Consider the following 15,894-nt stretch of genomic DNA (forward strand, 5'->3'; position numbering starts at 1 on the left):
TTTCCTGAGCCTGTAGGCCACCTGTATACTTTCTTTGAAGAAATGTCTATTTGGATCTTGTGCACAATTTTTGATTGGGTTGCTTGAATTTCTGGTATTGAGTTGTATGAGCTGTTTGTATATTTTGGAAATTAATCCTTTGTCAGTTACATCACTTGCAAATATTTTCTCCTATTCTGTAGGTTGTCCTTCTTATAGAAGAAATTTTTTTGTTTGTTTGTTTAATGGCATGGCCACAAGCCCCTCTCACAGTGTAAGTTTTTGGGGGCTTTAGGCTATGTAGTATCAAGCTGGCTTCTGGAGGAAATGGAGATGATAGGATTACCCTGACTCTCAGAAGAATTGGACACTAAAGCTCAGCCACACAGAAAGATCCTAAAGGAGCTCAAGTAAAACACTCTGGGCACTTGGGCTTGGGTGAACCTCCTTGATGGCAGTACTCCTAGAGTCGTCAGGTATCAATGTCAAGAAAATGACATACCATCATTTTATGGGGAGAGGAAGACTGGAGCTCCAATTTGACTATTTTTTCTGAACTCTGACCCATGCATCTTCCATTGACTGATGTTATTTTTATAGTCGCTCTGTCATGTGCAACTCTTTGTGACCCCAAGGACTATACCCTACCAGGCTCCTCTGTCCTTGTTCTCTAGGCAGGAATACTGGAGTGGGTTGCCATTCCCTTCTCCAGGACATCTTCCAAACACAGGGATCAAACCCAGGTCTCCTGCATTGCAGGCAAATCCCATACCACCTGATCCACCAGGGAATGTATCTTTACCTTGTAATCAAGCATTACAGTGAGTGGACCAGCTCTCAGTGAGTGCTGAGTCCTTCTAGAGGATTATTGAAACTGACTGTGGTTTGGGGAAACCCCACACTTGCAGTTAGTGTCAAAAACAGGCATGGCCTGACTGATGATGTTTCACTCTTAAACTTCTCAGTTGGACTGAAAACTCTCACAGGGGAAATGGATAGTAGGCTTTGTTCAGATTGTGTGTTTGCCTGTTGGAAAATGAAAAGCTGTGATTTTTCCCCTTAAAGTTCATGTCTCATCATTCATTGTATAACCAATGAGTGCTCATTAATGAAATTCAGTGAAAGTATGTACAAAGACCTCTGGTAACCATTCATTACTGCTGAATGGGAAAAGCAGCCCTGGCTATAGTTAAAAGAATAGCAGAGGACTTCCCTGCTGTCCAGTGGTTTAGACTCCATCCGTCAATGCAGGGCTCAATCGCTGGTCCAGGAAGATACCACGGGCCATGGGACAAGTAAGCCTGTGTGCCACCCTACTCAAGACCATGAATCTAGATCCTATGCTCTGGGAGAATAGAAACAACCACAAGGAGAAGTGCACACACCAGAATTAGAGAGTAGCCCCCATTCACCACAACTAGAGAAAGGCCAGGTGCATAAGTGAAGATCCAGTGTAACCAAAAATACATTAAAAAAAAAAAAAGTTGATACTGTCTGCTAAACTATATGATCCTGGTGATTTCATTTGTGACGGGCACTTTTATAAACATCACTCTGTCTTCTGTGGATAATTCTCTGTTTGCACTTCATATCGGTGTTGGGAATCTGTATTGATAAATACAACATCCTAGAAAATGTCTATTATCACCATTTCCAAATTAATATTCATTTATACAAATTTGTACAAATTAGTTGGGAGTATAGCCAATTAATGGGGCTTCCCAGGTGGCACTAGTGGTAAAGAACCTGCTTGCCAATGCAGGAGACTTGGGTTCAATCCCTGAGTCAGGAAGATTCCATGGAGGAGGGCACGACAACCCACTTCAGTATTCTTGCCTAGAGAATCCCATGGACCAAGGAGCCCAACAGGGTAAAGTCCATAGGGTTGTAAAGAATCATTCACAACTGAAGCGACTTAGCACATACCTAACCAATTAACAGTGTTCGATTCAGATGAACAGTGAAGGGACTCAGCCATACATATGCATGTGTCCAATCTAACAGAAGAGTGACTTCTAATGTAAACTATTGACATGTTCTTCCTTTTACATTTCAGTTCAGTTCAGTTCAGTGCTCAGTAATGTCTGACCCTTTGCAACTCCATTGACTGCAGGACGTCAGGCCTCCCTGTCCATCACCAACTCCTGGAGTTTACCCAACTCATGTCCATTGAGTTGGTGATGCCATCCAACCATCTCATCCTCTGTCATCCCCTTCTCCTCCCACCTTCTATCTTTCCTAGCATCAGCGTCTTTTCAAATGAGTCAGTTCTTCACATCAGGTGGCCAACATATTGGAGTTTCAACTTTAGCATCAGGCCTTCCAATGAATATTCAGGACTGATTTCCTTTAGGATGGACTGGTTGAATCTTCTTGTAGTCCAAGGGACTTTCAAGACTCTTCTCCAACATCATAATTCAAAAGCATCAATTCTTTGGCACTCAACTTTCTTTATAGTCCAACTCTGCAGCCCAATTCTTAGTAGTGACCTGGGGTCTAGTTCCCCAACCAGGGGATCGAACCTAGACCCCCTGCATTGGGAGTGCAGAGTCTTAACCACTGGACCACCAGAGAAGTCCACAGATGGCTGTTTCTTTGGTACACAAGAAAATTAGCAGCTCCAGCGAAGAGTACCTGGGGAGAGAAATTTCATAAATTCAGAAGAAAAGTTAAGCCTGAGAAGTTCTCTGGTCCTCAACCAATATTAGGAGAAGTGTCCTGGGATATAGTGGAAAACAGTCCAAAATTTACATGAGGAAAAATCAACTGAGGGCTCCAGTAAGCATGCCAAGCTCTCCTTTACCCTGTATGTTGATGCCATTCCTTAAAACCTATCGTGCAATACAAGCTTACCTCAAGAAACCAGAGAAAAATCAAATAAATAACCTAATTTTACACCTAAAGCAACAAGAAAAAGAAGAAATAAAGAACCCCAGCATTCATAGAAGGAAAGAAATAATAAAAATTAGGGCAAAAGTACATGAAAAAGCAACAAAGGATACTATAGCAAAAATCAACAAAACTAAAAGCTGGTTTTTTGAGAAGATAAATAAAATAGACAAACCATTAGCCAGACTCATCAAGGAAAAAAGGGAGAAGAATCAAATCGACAAAATTACACATGAAAGTGGAGAAATCACAACATACAACACAGAAATACAAAGGATCATAAGAGACTACTATGAGCAACTGTGTGCCAATAAAATGGACAACTTGGAAGAAATGGGCGAATTCTTAGAAAAGTTTAACCTTCCAAAACTGAACCAGGAAGAAATAGAAAATCTTAACAGACACATCACAAGCATGGAAATTGAAACTGGAATTAAAAAAATCTTCCAACAAACAATAGGCCAGGGCCAGATGGCTTCAAAGGTGAATTCTACCAAAAATTTAAAGAGCTAACACCTATCCTACTCAAACTTTTCCAGAAAACTGCAGAGGAAAGTAAACTGCCAAACTCATTCTATGAGGCCACCATCACCCTAACACCAAAACCAGACAAAGATGCCACAAAAAAAGAAATCTACAGGCCATTATCACTGATGAAGATAGATGCAAAAATCCTTAACAAAAGTCTAGCAAACAGAATCCAACAACATGTTAAAAAGATCATACATCATGACCAAGTGGGCTTTATCCCAGGGATGCAAGGATTCTTCAATATTCACAAATCAATCAATGTGATCTACCACATAAACAAATTGAAAGATAAAAACCATAGGATTATCTCAATAGATGCAGAGAAAGCCTTTAACAAAATTCAATATCCATTTATGATTTAAAAACCCTCCAGAAAGCAGGCACAGGAGGAACATACATCAACATAATAAAACCCATATATGATAAACCCACAGCAAACATTATCCTCAATGGGGAAAAATTGAAAGCATTTCCCCTAAAGTCAGGAACAAGAAAAGTGTGCCCACTCTCACCACTATTATTCAACATAGTTTTGAAAGTTTTAGCCACAGCAATCAGAAAAGAAAAAGAAAAGGAATCCAGATTGGAAAAGAAGAAGTAAAACTCTCACTGTTTGCAGATGACATGATCCTCTACAGAGAAAACCTGAAAGACACCACCAGAAAATTCCTAGACCTAATCAATGAATATAGTGTAGTTTAAGGATATAAAATTAACACAGAGAAATCCCTTGCATTCCTATACACTAACAATGAAAATATAGAAAGAGAAATTAAGGAAACAATTCCATTCACCATTGCAATGAAAAGAATAAAATACTTAGGAATATATCGACCTAAAGAAACAAAAGACCTATATATATATCAATTCAGTCCAGTCACTCAGTCATGTCCAACTCTTTGCGACCTCATGAAGCACAGCACACCAGGCCTCCCTGTCCAACACCAACTCCTGAAGTCCACCACCAACTCTTGAAGTCCACCCAAACTGACGTCCATTGAGTCAATGATGCCATCCAACCATCTCATCTTCTGTCATCCCCTTCTCCTCCTGCCCTCAATCTTTCCCAGCATCAGGGTCTCTTCCAATGAATCAGTTCTTTGCATCAGATGGCCAAAGTATTGGAGTTTCAGCCTCAACATCAGTCCTTCCAATGAACACCCAGGACTGATCTCCTTTAGGATGGACCGGTTGGATTTCCTTGCAATCCAAGGGACTCTCAAGAGTCTTCTCATATAAAAAACTATAAAACACTGATGAAAGAAATCAAAGATGACACAAATAGATGGAGAAATATACCATGTTCACAGATCAGGAGAATCAATACAGTGAAAATGAGTATACTACACAAAGCGATCTATAGATTCAATGCAATCCCTACCAAGCTACCAATGGTATTCTTCAGAGAACAAGAACAAATAATTTCACAGTTTGTATGGAAATACAAAAACCTCGAATAGCTAAATCTTGAGAAAGAAGAATGGAACTGGAGGAATCAACCTATGACTTCAGACTATACTACAAGGCTACAGTCATTAAGACAGTATGGCACTGGCACAAAGACAGAAATATAGATCAGTGGAACAAAATAGAAAGCCCAGAGATAAATCCATACACCTATGGACACCTTATCTTTGACAAAGGAGGCAAGAATATACAATGAAAAAAAGACAATCTCTTTAACAAGTGATGTTGGGAAAACTGGTCAACCACTTGTAAAAGAATGAAACTAGAACACATTCTAACACCACACACAAAAATAAATAGAAAATGGATAAAGGATCTAAACCTAAGGCCAGAAACTATAAAACTCCTAGAGGAAAACATAGGCAAAACACTCTCATAAATCACAGTAGGATCCACTATGACCCACTTCCCAGAGTAATGGAAATAAAAGCAAAAATAAACAAATGGAATCTAATTAAATGTAAAAGCTTTTGCACAAGGAAGGAAACTATAAGCAAAGTGAAAAGAAAGCCTTCAGAATGGGAGAAAATAATAGCAAACAAAGCAACAAAGAATTCATCTCAAAAATATACAAGCAGCTCATGCAGTTCAATTCCAGAAAAATACACAACCAATCAAAAAATGGGCCAACGAACTAAACAGACATTTCTCCAAAGAAGACATACAGATGGCTAACAAACACATGAAAAGATGCTCAACATCTCTCATTATCAGAGAAATGCAAATCAATACCACAATGAGGTACCATCTCACGCTAGTCAGAATGGCTGCTATCAAAAAGTCTACACACAATAAGTGCTAGCGAGGGTGCGGAGAAAAGGGAACCCTCTTACACTGTTCATGAGAATGCAAACTAGTATAGCCACTATGGAGAACAGTGTGGAGATTCCTTAAAAAACTGGAAATAGAACTGCCATATGACCCAGCAATCCCGCTGCTGGGCATATACACTGAGGAAACCAGAATTGAAAGAGACACGTGTACCCCAATGTCCATCCCACCACTGTTTACAATATCTATAACATGGAAGCAACCTAGATGTCCATCAGAAGACAAATGGATAAGAAAGCTGTGGTACACATACACAATGGAATATTAATGCATTTGAATCAGTTCTAATGAGGTGGATGAAAGTGGAGCCTATTATACAGAAAGAAGTAAGTCAGAAAGGAAAACACCAATACAATATATTAACGCATATATGTGTAATGTAGAAAGAAGGTAATGATGACCCTATATGCAAGATAGCATAGGAGACACAGAGGTAAAGACCAGATGTTTGGACAGTGTGGGAGAAGGTGAGAGTGGGATGATTTGAGAGAACAGCATTGAAACATGTTTATTACCATATGTAAAACAGATCACCAGTTCAGGTTCGATGCATGAGGCAGGGTGCTCAGGGCTGGTGCACTGGGACAACTCTGAAGGATGGGATGGGGAGTGAGGTGGGAAGGGATTCATGATGGGTGACACATGTACACCCATGGCTGATTCATGTCAATGTATTCCAAAAACCACTACAATATTGCAAACTAATTAGCTTCCAATTAAAGTAAATTAATTAATTTTAAAAAATAGACTTCCCCATTACAAAAAAACCCCATCTTGCTGGTGAGTAGAGTATGAAACTGGAGGTAGCTCCAGAGCCAGCTTTGCCATCACAGTTGCTGTCACAGCATCCTTGTATCAGAAAACTTGGCTTTTAATGACTAACTCATGTCCCATCCACAGACTGTCCTTGGGAGAATATGGTAGCTGCCCAGGGGTTCTTAAAGCCATGCGGAGGGCAGAAGGGAGAGCCAGGTGTCCTTGGATCCCTAGAGCCCAAAGCCCAAAGCTTCATCCTTGAAAGAAGCGATGACCCTACAAGACTGACATCAGGAAAACATTAAGGACAGAATGCAGAACTGGGATCTCCCATTCCAGAAGATAGCTTTCCTGTCCTATTCAGACAATAAAAAATGTGAACACAATCATCCATTTCTGCCAGCAAAATGGCAAGCTCCTTCAACAGAGTTCGGCATGTATTTCAGTGCTTTAACCCCAATAAAGAAATGAGTGGAAATTCCTTTGCAAAAAGATATGACATAGTTTGTCTCTGACTAATTTGAAATCCTTTAAAACCAGAGCTTTCTTCATGCATAGTAGAGATACTGAAACTCAGAAGTCAGGAGCATAAACATTTGATTGTGTGGATCACAACAAACTGTGGAAAACTCCTCAAGACATGGGAATACCAGAACACCTTACCTGCCTCCTGAGAAATCTGTATGCAGGTCAAGAAGCAACAGTTAGAACCAGACATGGAACAACGGACTGGTTCCAAATTGGGAAAGGAATATGTCAAGGCTGTATATTGTCACTCTGCTAATTTAACTTCTATGCAGAGTATGTCATGTAAAATCCTGGGTTGGATGAAGCACAAGCAGGAATTAAGATTGCTGAGAGAAGTATCAATAACTTCAGATATGCAGATGATACCACCCTTATGGCAGAAAGCAACAAGAAACTAAAGAGCCTCTAGATGAAAGTGAAAGAGGAGAGTGAAAAATCTGGCTTAAAACTCCACATTCAAAAAAAGATGATCACGGCATCTAGTCCCATCACTTCTTGAAAAACAGATGGGGAAACAATGGAAACACTGACAGACTTTATTTTCTTGGGCTCCAAAATCACTGCACATGGTGACTGCAGCTCTGAAATTAAAAGACACTTGCTCCTTGAAAGTAAAGCTATAACCAACCAGGACAGCATATTAAAAAGCAGAGACATTACTTTCCTGAGAAAGGTCCATCTAGTCAAAGTTATGGTTTTTCCAGTAGTCATATATGCAAGTGAAAACTGGACCATAAAGAAAGCTGAGCACCAAAAAATTGATGCTTTTGAACCATGGTGTTGGAGAAGACTCTTGAGAGTCCCTTGGACTGCAAGAAGATCAAACTAGTCAATTCCAAAGGAAATCATTCTGGAATATTCTTTGGAAGGACTGATGCTGAAGCTGAAGCTCCAATACTTTGGCTACCTGATGCTAAGAACTGACTCACTGGAAAAGACTCAGATGCTGGGAGAGATTGAAGGCAGGAGAAGGGGATAGCAGAGGATGACATGGTTGGATGGCATCACTGACTTGATGGACATGAGTTTGAGCAAGCTTCAAGAGATGGTGATGGACAGGGAGGCCTGGTGTGCTGCAGTCCAAGGGTCACAAAGAGGAGGACATGACAGAGCAACTGAACTGAAGGCAATCATTGGCCTATTTCCAGGCAAGAAAATGGAGTTGGCTGTGAGCTGTAAATGCTGGAGAAAGGTGGACTCAAGGATTTGGCTCCAGGCTCAAAGGGAGGCATGGTGGATATGTGAGTGACTAGAAGCCTTTCGTGTACCATGAACAAAGGCCATAAAAGTGCTGCAAAGACAGATAAGTGCTACAGCCAACATTGAAAAGCCACCTCCAAGACCCAAAGATATTCCTTCACTATCATTTCTGTTACTCTAGCTTTTCTAAGGTCAACCTAAGTCCTTACCCAGGATCTAAAACTGTATAGTCCAGTGTAGCATCAGAAATGCAGGAAAGAGAAGAGGTAGAGCTGTTTTGAGTACAAGAAAGAAGGTCCCATACAGGGACTTCCCTGGTGGTCTGGTGGCTAGGACTCCAAGCTCCCATTGCAGGAGGTGTGCAAGCTTGATTCCTGATCAGGGAACTAGAACCCACATGCTGAAACTAATAGTTCCCATGCTACAACTAAGACCCAGCACAGCCAAGTATATAAATAATGAACAGACACCAAAAAATTTTTTATGTCATGCTCAAGTTTAATTCAGTGTTTTTTTGTTTGTTTCCAGAACAAAGCCTGGTAGACTCACAATTGACTTTGTTAAGTGGGTTAACACTTAATTCCCCTGTGGGGGAATCTCTAAGATCAAACAACCTGTTTACAAAGGCAACAGATTTCAGAGTTGTGTAGAAATCCTAATCATTTCAAAATAACCTTCATCATGAAAAATTAAGAGCTTCTCTCAAACGTATCAGTGGTCTCTTTGGAGATACTCAGAGGAGACTCACCATTGGCTTTGGTAATTAGCAACTCAAAAAAAGTTTTTCAGAAAGATCATTAGCTCCTCAAGCTAGTCCTGTCATTGCCACTTCAAGTGAAATGATAATTGCAGTTCTGAAGGAGGATGAGATCACAGCTCCTAAACCTTTATCTCAGGGTCAGACTGCCTCCCTCCCACTCACGTCCTGGCTGCCATGACCTTCACCCTGAGCCTATCATCCTTCTCATGAGAAGGAATGAGGAGTCAAGTTCTTTGTATTTCTGTCTAAGAGGAGACAGAGTCTGTAAGGAAGGAGGTGTGAGTAAGTATTTGTGTTTGGAAAAGGGATCTTTCTGCAGGGTGGGGGGTAGAGTGGGAACAGGTCCAGTGGCAAAGAAGGTCAGGAAAGCAGAACAATTCCTTAGGAGAGAGCTTAGGTAAAGCAAGATCAAGATCTTTGTTGTTCAGTTGCTCAGTTGTGTCCAACTCTTTGACTGCAGCATGCCAGGGTTCCCTGTACTTCACTATCTCCCAGAATTTTCTCAGACTCATGTCCATTGGAGTTGGTGATGACACCCACCCATCTCATCCTCTGTCATCCCCTTTTCCTCCTGCCTTCAATCTTTCCCAGCATCAGGCAACTCTGAACTTGACAGCTCCTAAAGCTATTTTTTGAAATTCTTACTGGGGAGGAATCACAGGAATAATCCTACTGATAACAATCAAGAATCATTTTAAAAGTACTTATCCTAGTTGCAGCATGTGGGATCTATTTTCCTGACCAGGAATCAAACCCAGGCTCCCTTCACTGGGAGTGAGTCTTAGCCACTGGACCACCAGGGAAATGCCAAAACATCATCTTCAAGGAGCTTAAGGGTTATATTTTTAAGATCAATCTGCTGCAACATAACCTTTCAGAAATTCTAGATTAATTTTAAATTTGTATTAGAAGTGTTATCAAAATGCCTTTATGCTTTCCATAAAGACTAGGATAGAAAAGTAATGATTTTCTAATCCTCTACTGAAAGCATGAATATGAATTTGTTTGAAAACAGAAAGGATTGTACTCTAGGCATATAATATGCTTACTAGACATAGCAATGGTGTCTTTTCTGAAACATTTGAGGTCTGATGATGACGGCGAGATTGCTATCCCTCCTCAAGATAGAGAGGCAGCATTTAAGGAAAAGGAAGCTTTATAATGGTGAGGTTTGGAGTATAGTTGTCAGGACCAAATGTATCTTCTCATATGTTGTCTAATCTTGTAATATTCTAACACCAAGTCCAAGCACACATTCATTTCTTTATGGTTTCACTTTTGCAACACACAAGAGTCAATGTTCCCCAGATTATACTTTTACATGTCTCTAATATGTTAATCTCCAGTACTCTTGCCTGGAAAATCCCATGGACGGAGGAGCCTGGTAGGCTGCAGTCCATGGGGTCGCTAAGAGTCGGACACGACTGAAGCAACTTAGCAGCAGCAGCAGCAGCAATATGTTAATGGAGAAGGCGATGGCACCCCACTCCAGTACTCTTGCCTGGAAAATCCCATGGACAGAGGAGCCTGGTAGGCTGCAGTCCATGGGGTCGCGAAGAGTCAGACACGACTGAGCGACTTCACTTTCACTTTTCAGTTTCATGCATTGGAGAAGGAAATGGCAACCCATTCCACTGTTCTTGCTTGGAGAATCCCAGGGATGGGGGAGCATGATGGGCTGCCATCTATGGGGTCGCAGAGTCAGACACGACTGAAGTGACTTAGCAGCAGCAGCAGCAGCAGTAGTATGTTAATATTCTTCACAAATCTTGTTATATTGTAGTCTTACTTAACCTCAGTCTTATAAATACCTAAGGATTTATCAAAATAATCATTTCTATCCTATATTCATTTATCATATAGTAGTAATTCATGGTTCATAATTTTTTAAATAAAGTATTATTGTCCAAGTCTTTTTTTTTTTTGATAGATATCATACTGAATTTGTACCTGGCATGATAGAAATGCATCTTTCTGTTGCAAAACTTATATTGAGGAAATCTTGCATTCGTTAAATCCATATGGACAGAAGGTACTTTCCTGTAGGATTGTGTGTATTTGTGTGTGTGTGTGTATACATGTTAATGGCTCAGTTTGTGACTCCATGGACTGTAGCTTGCCAGGCTCTTTTGTTCATAGGGTTTCCCAGGCAAGAATACTGAAGTGGGTTGCCATTTCTGAATCCAGGGAGTCTTTTTGATATGTTATTGACCTACAGAAAACTACTAATGCAGATATGGAAACTTTTTACAACCAAAATTATAACATATAAACACAATGGAATAAACTCCAATACTCTGGCCACCTGATGTGAAGAACTGCCTCACTGGAAAAGACCCTGATGCTGGGAAATATTGAAGGCAGGAGGAGAAGGGGATGACAGAGGGTGAGATGTTTGGATGGCATTACCAGCTCAATGGACATGAGTTTGAGCAAGTTCCAGGAGTTGGTGATGGACAGGGAAGCCTGGTATGCTGCCATCCATGGGGTTGCAAAGAGTCAGACACAACTGAGTGACTGGACCGAACTGACAAAATAAACTATATGATATAAAAACAAAACTAAATTTCACAATGGATTATTCAAAAACACAGCTGATGTGTTTGGCTGGTGCATCACAGTGGTTAGGGCACTGTCTTGGAATCAGCCTACCAGGTTCATACCAGCACTCAGCCTGTAATCAGCATGTGAATTTACACAGATCACCTGACCTCTCTGTACCTAGGATCTCCTTATCTTTGCAATAAATCAGTGTCAGTACCTACCCTATGCAGTTATGAACATCAAACAACTGGCAGAATGGCCTCCAGGGAGTTGGCAATAAGGATGGCGTGCTCCTCTCAGACTGTAGTTGGAATCCTGGGCGTTTTCTCTCTTCACTTTAATCTCTTCCTTTACTACTATGAATGTGGGTTGAGGTTCACAGATTTGACCTTCAGGCACAGGACTGTAGTCGCTTCTTGGTCATTCGCTTTAAAGGAATCTCCGTGACAACAGCAGCCTTTAACTGAAGCTTGTCTTCAGTGATTTAGCCATGCAAATGTGTTCTCTATGCCCCCAAAGCTGGTAGGGTGTGTCTACTGGCCCTTCTGGCCCCTTAAGTGTCTCCAGCCAACAAGATCAGCCCCAGGAAATCCAGGTGGGTGGAACTTAAAGCAAAAGCTTCCCTGTGGTCCAGAGGTTAAGACTGTGTTCCCAATGCAGAGGGTCTAGGTCCCTGGTCAGGGAACTAGAAGCCGCATGCGATTGCTGAGTGTTTACGTACCATAACTAAGAGTTTATATGCCATTAACTAAGACATGGTGCAGCCAAATAAATAAATGAGATGAAATAAATAAAATCTTCTTTAAAAAATAGCTCCTGAGTATATCGAGGTCTCCACTTTACACTACTGGACAGTATGTAACTACTTTCTTGAAGTTTCTATATGAAGACTATGTCTACTGTTCATTATATTTCCTGGTCTTTAGAAGATTGTGTGGTCAGAAGTCATATCTCTCTGTAAACATTATTTTCCCCATGATATGAGGCCAAATGGAGCAACAAATCAAAATAAAGCATGAAGACTTAGGATACTGCTCTGCTGAATTTTATGACAAAATCAGTGATTCACCATATGCAGCAGTGTTACTATTTTCTGATGTTTCATTGTTGGAGTTATGATAGGGCTTACAGCTCCCTTCCTTCACAGACATAGGCAGCAGTTGAGACACATTTACAGAAACAGTCTTTCCCAAGTTCCTTCCACATTTTTTGATAATACATGTGTTTTTAAAAATGAAAGACATGTTTGCAGAAAGACATGTTTTCACTGGGTAGCTCAGTGAAATTTAAGGAATGATTGCACCTCTGGAGACCACAACTAGATCAAGAAATAGAATGTTTTCAGTACCCATGAAACTCTTCTCTGCTCCTTCTAACTCACTGTTTCCAAGACTATAGCTTTGTTGGGTATATTTGTAGCCCTGGATTATTGGGTATACGTTTGTAACTATTATGACATTTAATATTAGATCACATTGCATCTCTTGGCCTTCACATGAAAGGAATCATACATCATCTTTCTTTTGGACTTTTTTCCTCCATTCCATTACATCTTTGTGAGTTTATCTGTATTGTTTAATATTATTTTTGTTTTTTCATTATCATTGCTATATAGGACTTCACCGTATGACTATCAAAGGATTAATTGATCATTCAACTGTTAATGGGTAGCTGGGTATTAAGAGTTAGGGGCTACTATGAGCGAGTCTGAGTGAACTCTGGGAGTTGGTGATGGACAGGGAGGCCTGGCGTGCTGCAATTCATGGGGTCGCAAAGAGTCGGACATGACTGAGACACTGAACTGAACTGAACTGACTGATGAGCAAAGATTAGGGCCCGCATATAAATTCTATTAATATAACTAATCTTTGGGTGATACATGTACAAAATCCTGGTGAGTATATTCATAGGAGTGGATTTCTTAGACCAGGATTACATCTGATCTGCTAAGTAGATACCACAGTTTTCCAAAATGTTTGTACCAATTTGAACACCCACCATCAGTGTATGAGATTCTTGGTTGATCCACAGCCATGCCAAAACTTGGCATTTTTGTCATTTCTGTTTCAGATTTCTTGATGGTATTTGATGACATATAAGTAGTGGTGATATTTCAATTGTCCTGATTACCAGGCATGTGGAATATTTTTCCACGTCTTATGTACTGAATAACTTCTTTCTCGAAGTTTCTGTTTGAAGACTCTGTACACTGTTCATTCTACTTTGTGGTTTTTAAGACATGCTTGTGTGATTCAAAGTTGTATCTTTGTGTGTGTGTGTGTGTGTGTGTGTGTGTATGATGAGAACCCGTCTTAATATTCATGTGTGCAAAAGTTATTTCACCATATGTTTTATATAGTCTGTGCTGTTTAGCGTATATATATATATTTTAAATATTTATTTATTTAGCTGCACTGGGTCTTAGTTACATCATGTGGAAGCTTTGTTGTATCATGGAGGATCTTTTGTTGTGGTGCAAAGACTCTCTAGTTTGAGATCCCTGGCTTAGTTACCCTGTGGCATATAGGATCTTAGTTCCCCAACCATGGATCAAACCTGTGTCCCCTGCATTGCAAGACAGATTTTTAACTACCAGAAAACCTGGGAAGTACCTTTAGCATATATTTAAAATTGTAAGACCCTAGAATAACTTCTGTCTTTTTTTCTAAAATAATACATTATCTTTTTTAAAATACCAGCTGAGCCACATGGGAGCCCAAGAATTCTGGAGTGGGTAGCTTATCCCTTCTCCAGAGGATCTTCCTGACCCAGGTATTGAATTAGGGTCTCCTGCATTGCAGGCAGATTTTTTACCAACTGAGCCATCAAGGAAGTCCGTACAATAATACATTATCTTCTTTAAAATTTAGAAGGGAATGCATTTAGAATTGACCTGTTTTAAGATAAGGGCACTGATGGAGATAGTTTTTTTTCCTCCAGTAAGCTTCTTATTAAAAAGTTGTTTTATGCTTTCTTTCAATTTACTCTCATTTGTCATTGCTTCTTCCAGGTTACCATCACTTCATCCTTCCTGCTGACCTTTTCATAAAATATACTGATTCTCTCATCATCTTTTCTTGTCTCCTGAAGCCTTGGCAATTTCATAAAAGTAAACAAGGAAAGTTGGCTGTTGATGTCACAAATTTATATGAGCCATTCTGCTCTGAAGAATCACTGTTGTCATCATTTAAAGGGTATTATCTTGAATGACACAATAGCCTCCAGCCAACTGGCTGTAGGAATAATCTTCTTGTTACAGACTGTGCTTGGAATCTGGGGCAATTTCTCCCTTCTGTATCGTTACCTCTTTCTTTACCACACTCTGTGTAGGTTGAGGGTCACAGATTTGATTTGCAAGCACCTGACTATAGCCAACTTTTTGGTCATTCTCTCGAAAGGAGTCCCTCAGACAATTACAACTTTGAGGTTGAAACATTTTGCCAGTGATTTTGCCTGCAAACTTATTTTGTATGTTGAGAGAGTGGGCAGGAGTATGTCCATTGGTACCACCTGCCTCTTGAGTGTGTTTCAGACCATCACGATCAGCCCCAAGTACTGCCGTTGGAAGAATCTTAAAGTCAAAGCCCCAAAGTACATTGCCTTCTCCATTTCCTTCTGCTGGATCCAGTGTATGTTTGTAAATCTCTTTTTTCCTCTGTATGCATTATATGTTTCTGAAAAATGGCACAGCACAAACATGACAAATACAAGAGATTCAGAGTACTGTGCTGCCACAGATCTTGAGAAAATCTCAGGCTTAATATATACAGCTTTGATAGTATTCCCTGAAGTTTCATTTTCTGTGCTCATCTTCTGGGCCAGTGGCTCCATGATTCTCACCCTGTACAGACACAGTCAGCAAGTCCAGTATATTCACAAGGCTTGTGTGTCTCCCAGATCCTCTGCTGAGTCCAGAGCCACCCAAAGCATCCTACTCTTGGCGAGCACCTTCATGTGTTTCCACACCCTGTCCTCCATCTTTAACATTACTCTTGCTCTTTTTCATAATCCCAGTTGGTGGTTGGTGTATACAACTGGCCTCATTAATGTGTGTTTTCCCTTTATCAGCCCCTTTCTGCTCATGAGCCGTGACTCCATTGTATCCAGTCTCTGTTTTCTGTACATGAAGAACACAAAATCGCCTAATCTTAACAGAAAAACATAAATTGTATGTTTTTAAAATTTTATGAAGTTATACTTGATTTCTCATGTTGTGTTAGTTCTGGGTGTATAGCGAGGTGAATCAGTTATACATAGGTATGTATATCTCCTCTTTTTAGATTCTTTTCCCATATAGGCCATTTAGAGGATTGCATAGAGTTCCCTGTGCTATACAGTAGGTCCCTTCTTTTTTGTTGTAAACCAGGCCTTGGGGCATGTGGGACTTGGTTCCCTGACCAGGGATTGAA

General features: G+C 40.3%; 1 long non-coding RNA gene and 1 other non-coding gene across 3 annotated transcripts in view; both read right to left on the reverse strand.

Moving 5' to 3' along the window:
* Positions 1-1,467: 1,467 nt before the first annotated feature.
* Positions 1,468-15,894, reverse strand: part of LOC138929747 (uncharacterized) — a 34,112-nt gene continuing 19,685 nt past the window's right edge. The window contains exon 4 of one of the 2 annotated variants that reach the window (XR_011445936.1): positions 1,468-2,613. This is a non-coding gene — a long non-coding RNA (uncharacterized lncRNA). The remainder of the gene's footprint in view (positions 2,614-15,894) is intronic. The other variant, XR_011445937.1, reaches the window with a different exon arrangement.
* Positions 2,480-2,553, reverse strand: TRNAG-CCC (transfer RNA glycine (anticodon CCC)). Its single transcript has one exon. It is a non-coding gene; the product is annotated as a tRNA-Gly (tRNA).

The sequence above is a fragment of the Ovis canadensis genome, chromosome 14 (genome assembly GCF_042477335.2).
Source record: "Ovis canadensis isolate MfBH-ARS-UI-01 breed Bighorn chromosome 14, ARS-UI_OviCan_v2, whole genome shotgun sequence".
In the NCBI taxonomy this organism is placed as follows: domain Eukaryota; kingdom Metazoa; phylum Chordata; class Mammalia; order Artiodactyla; family Bovidae; genus Ovis; species Ovis canadensis.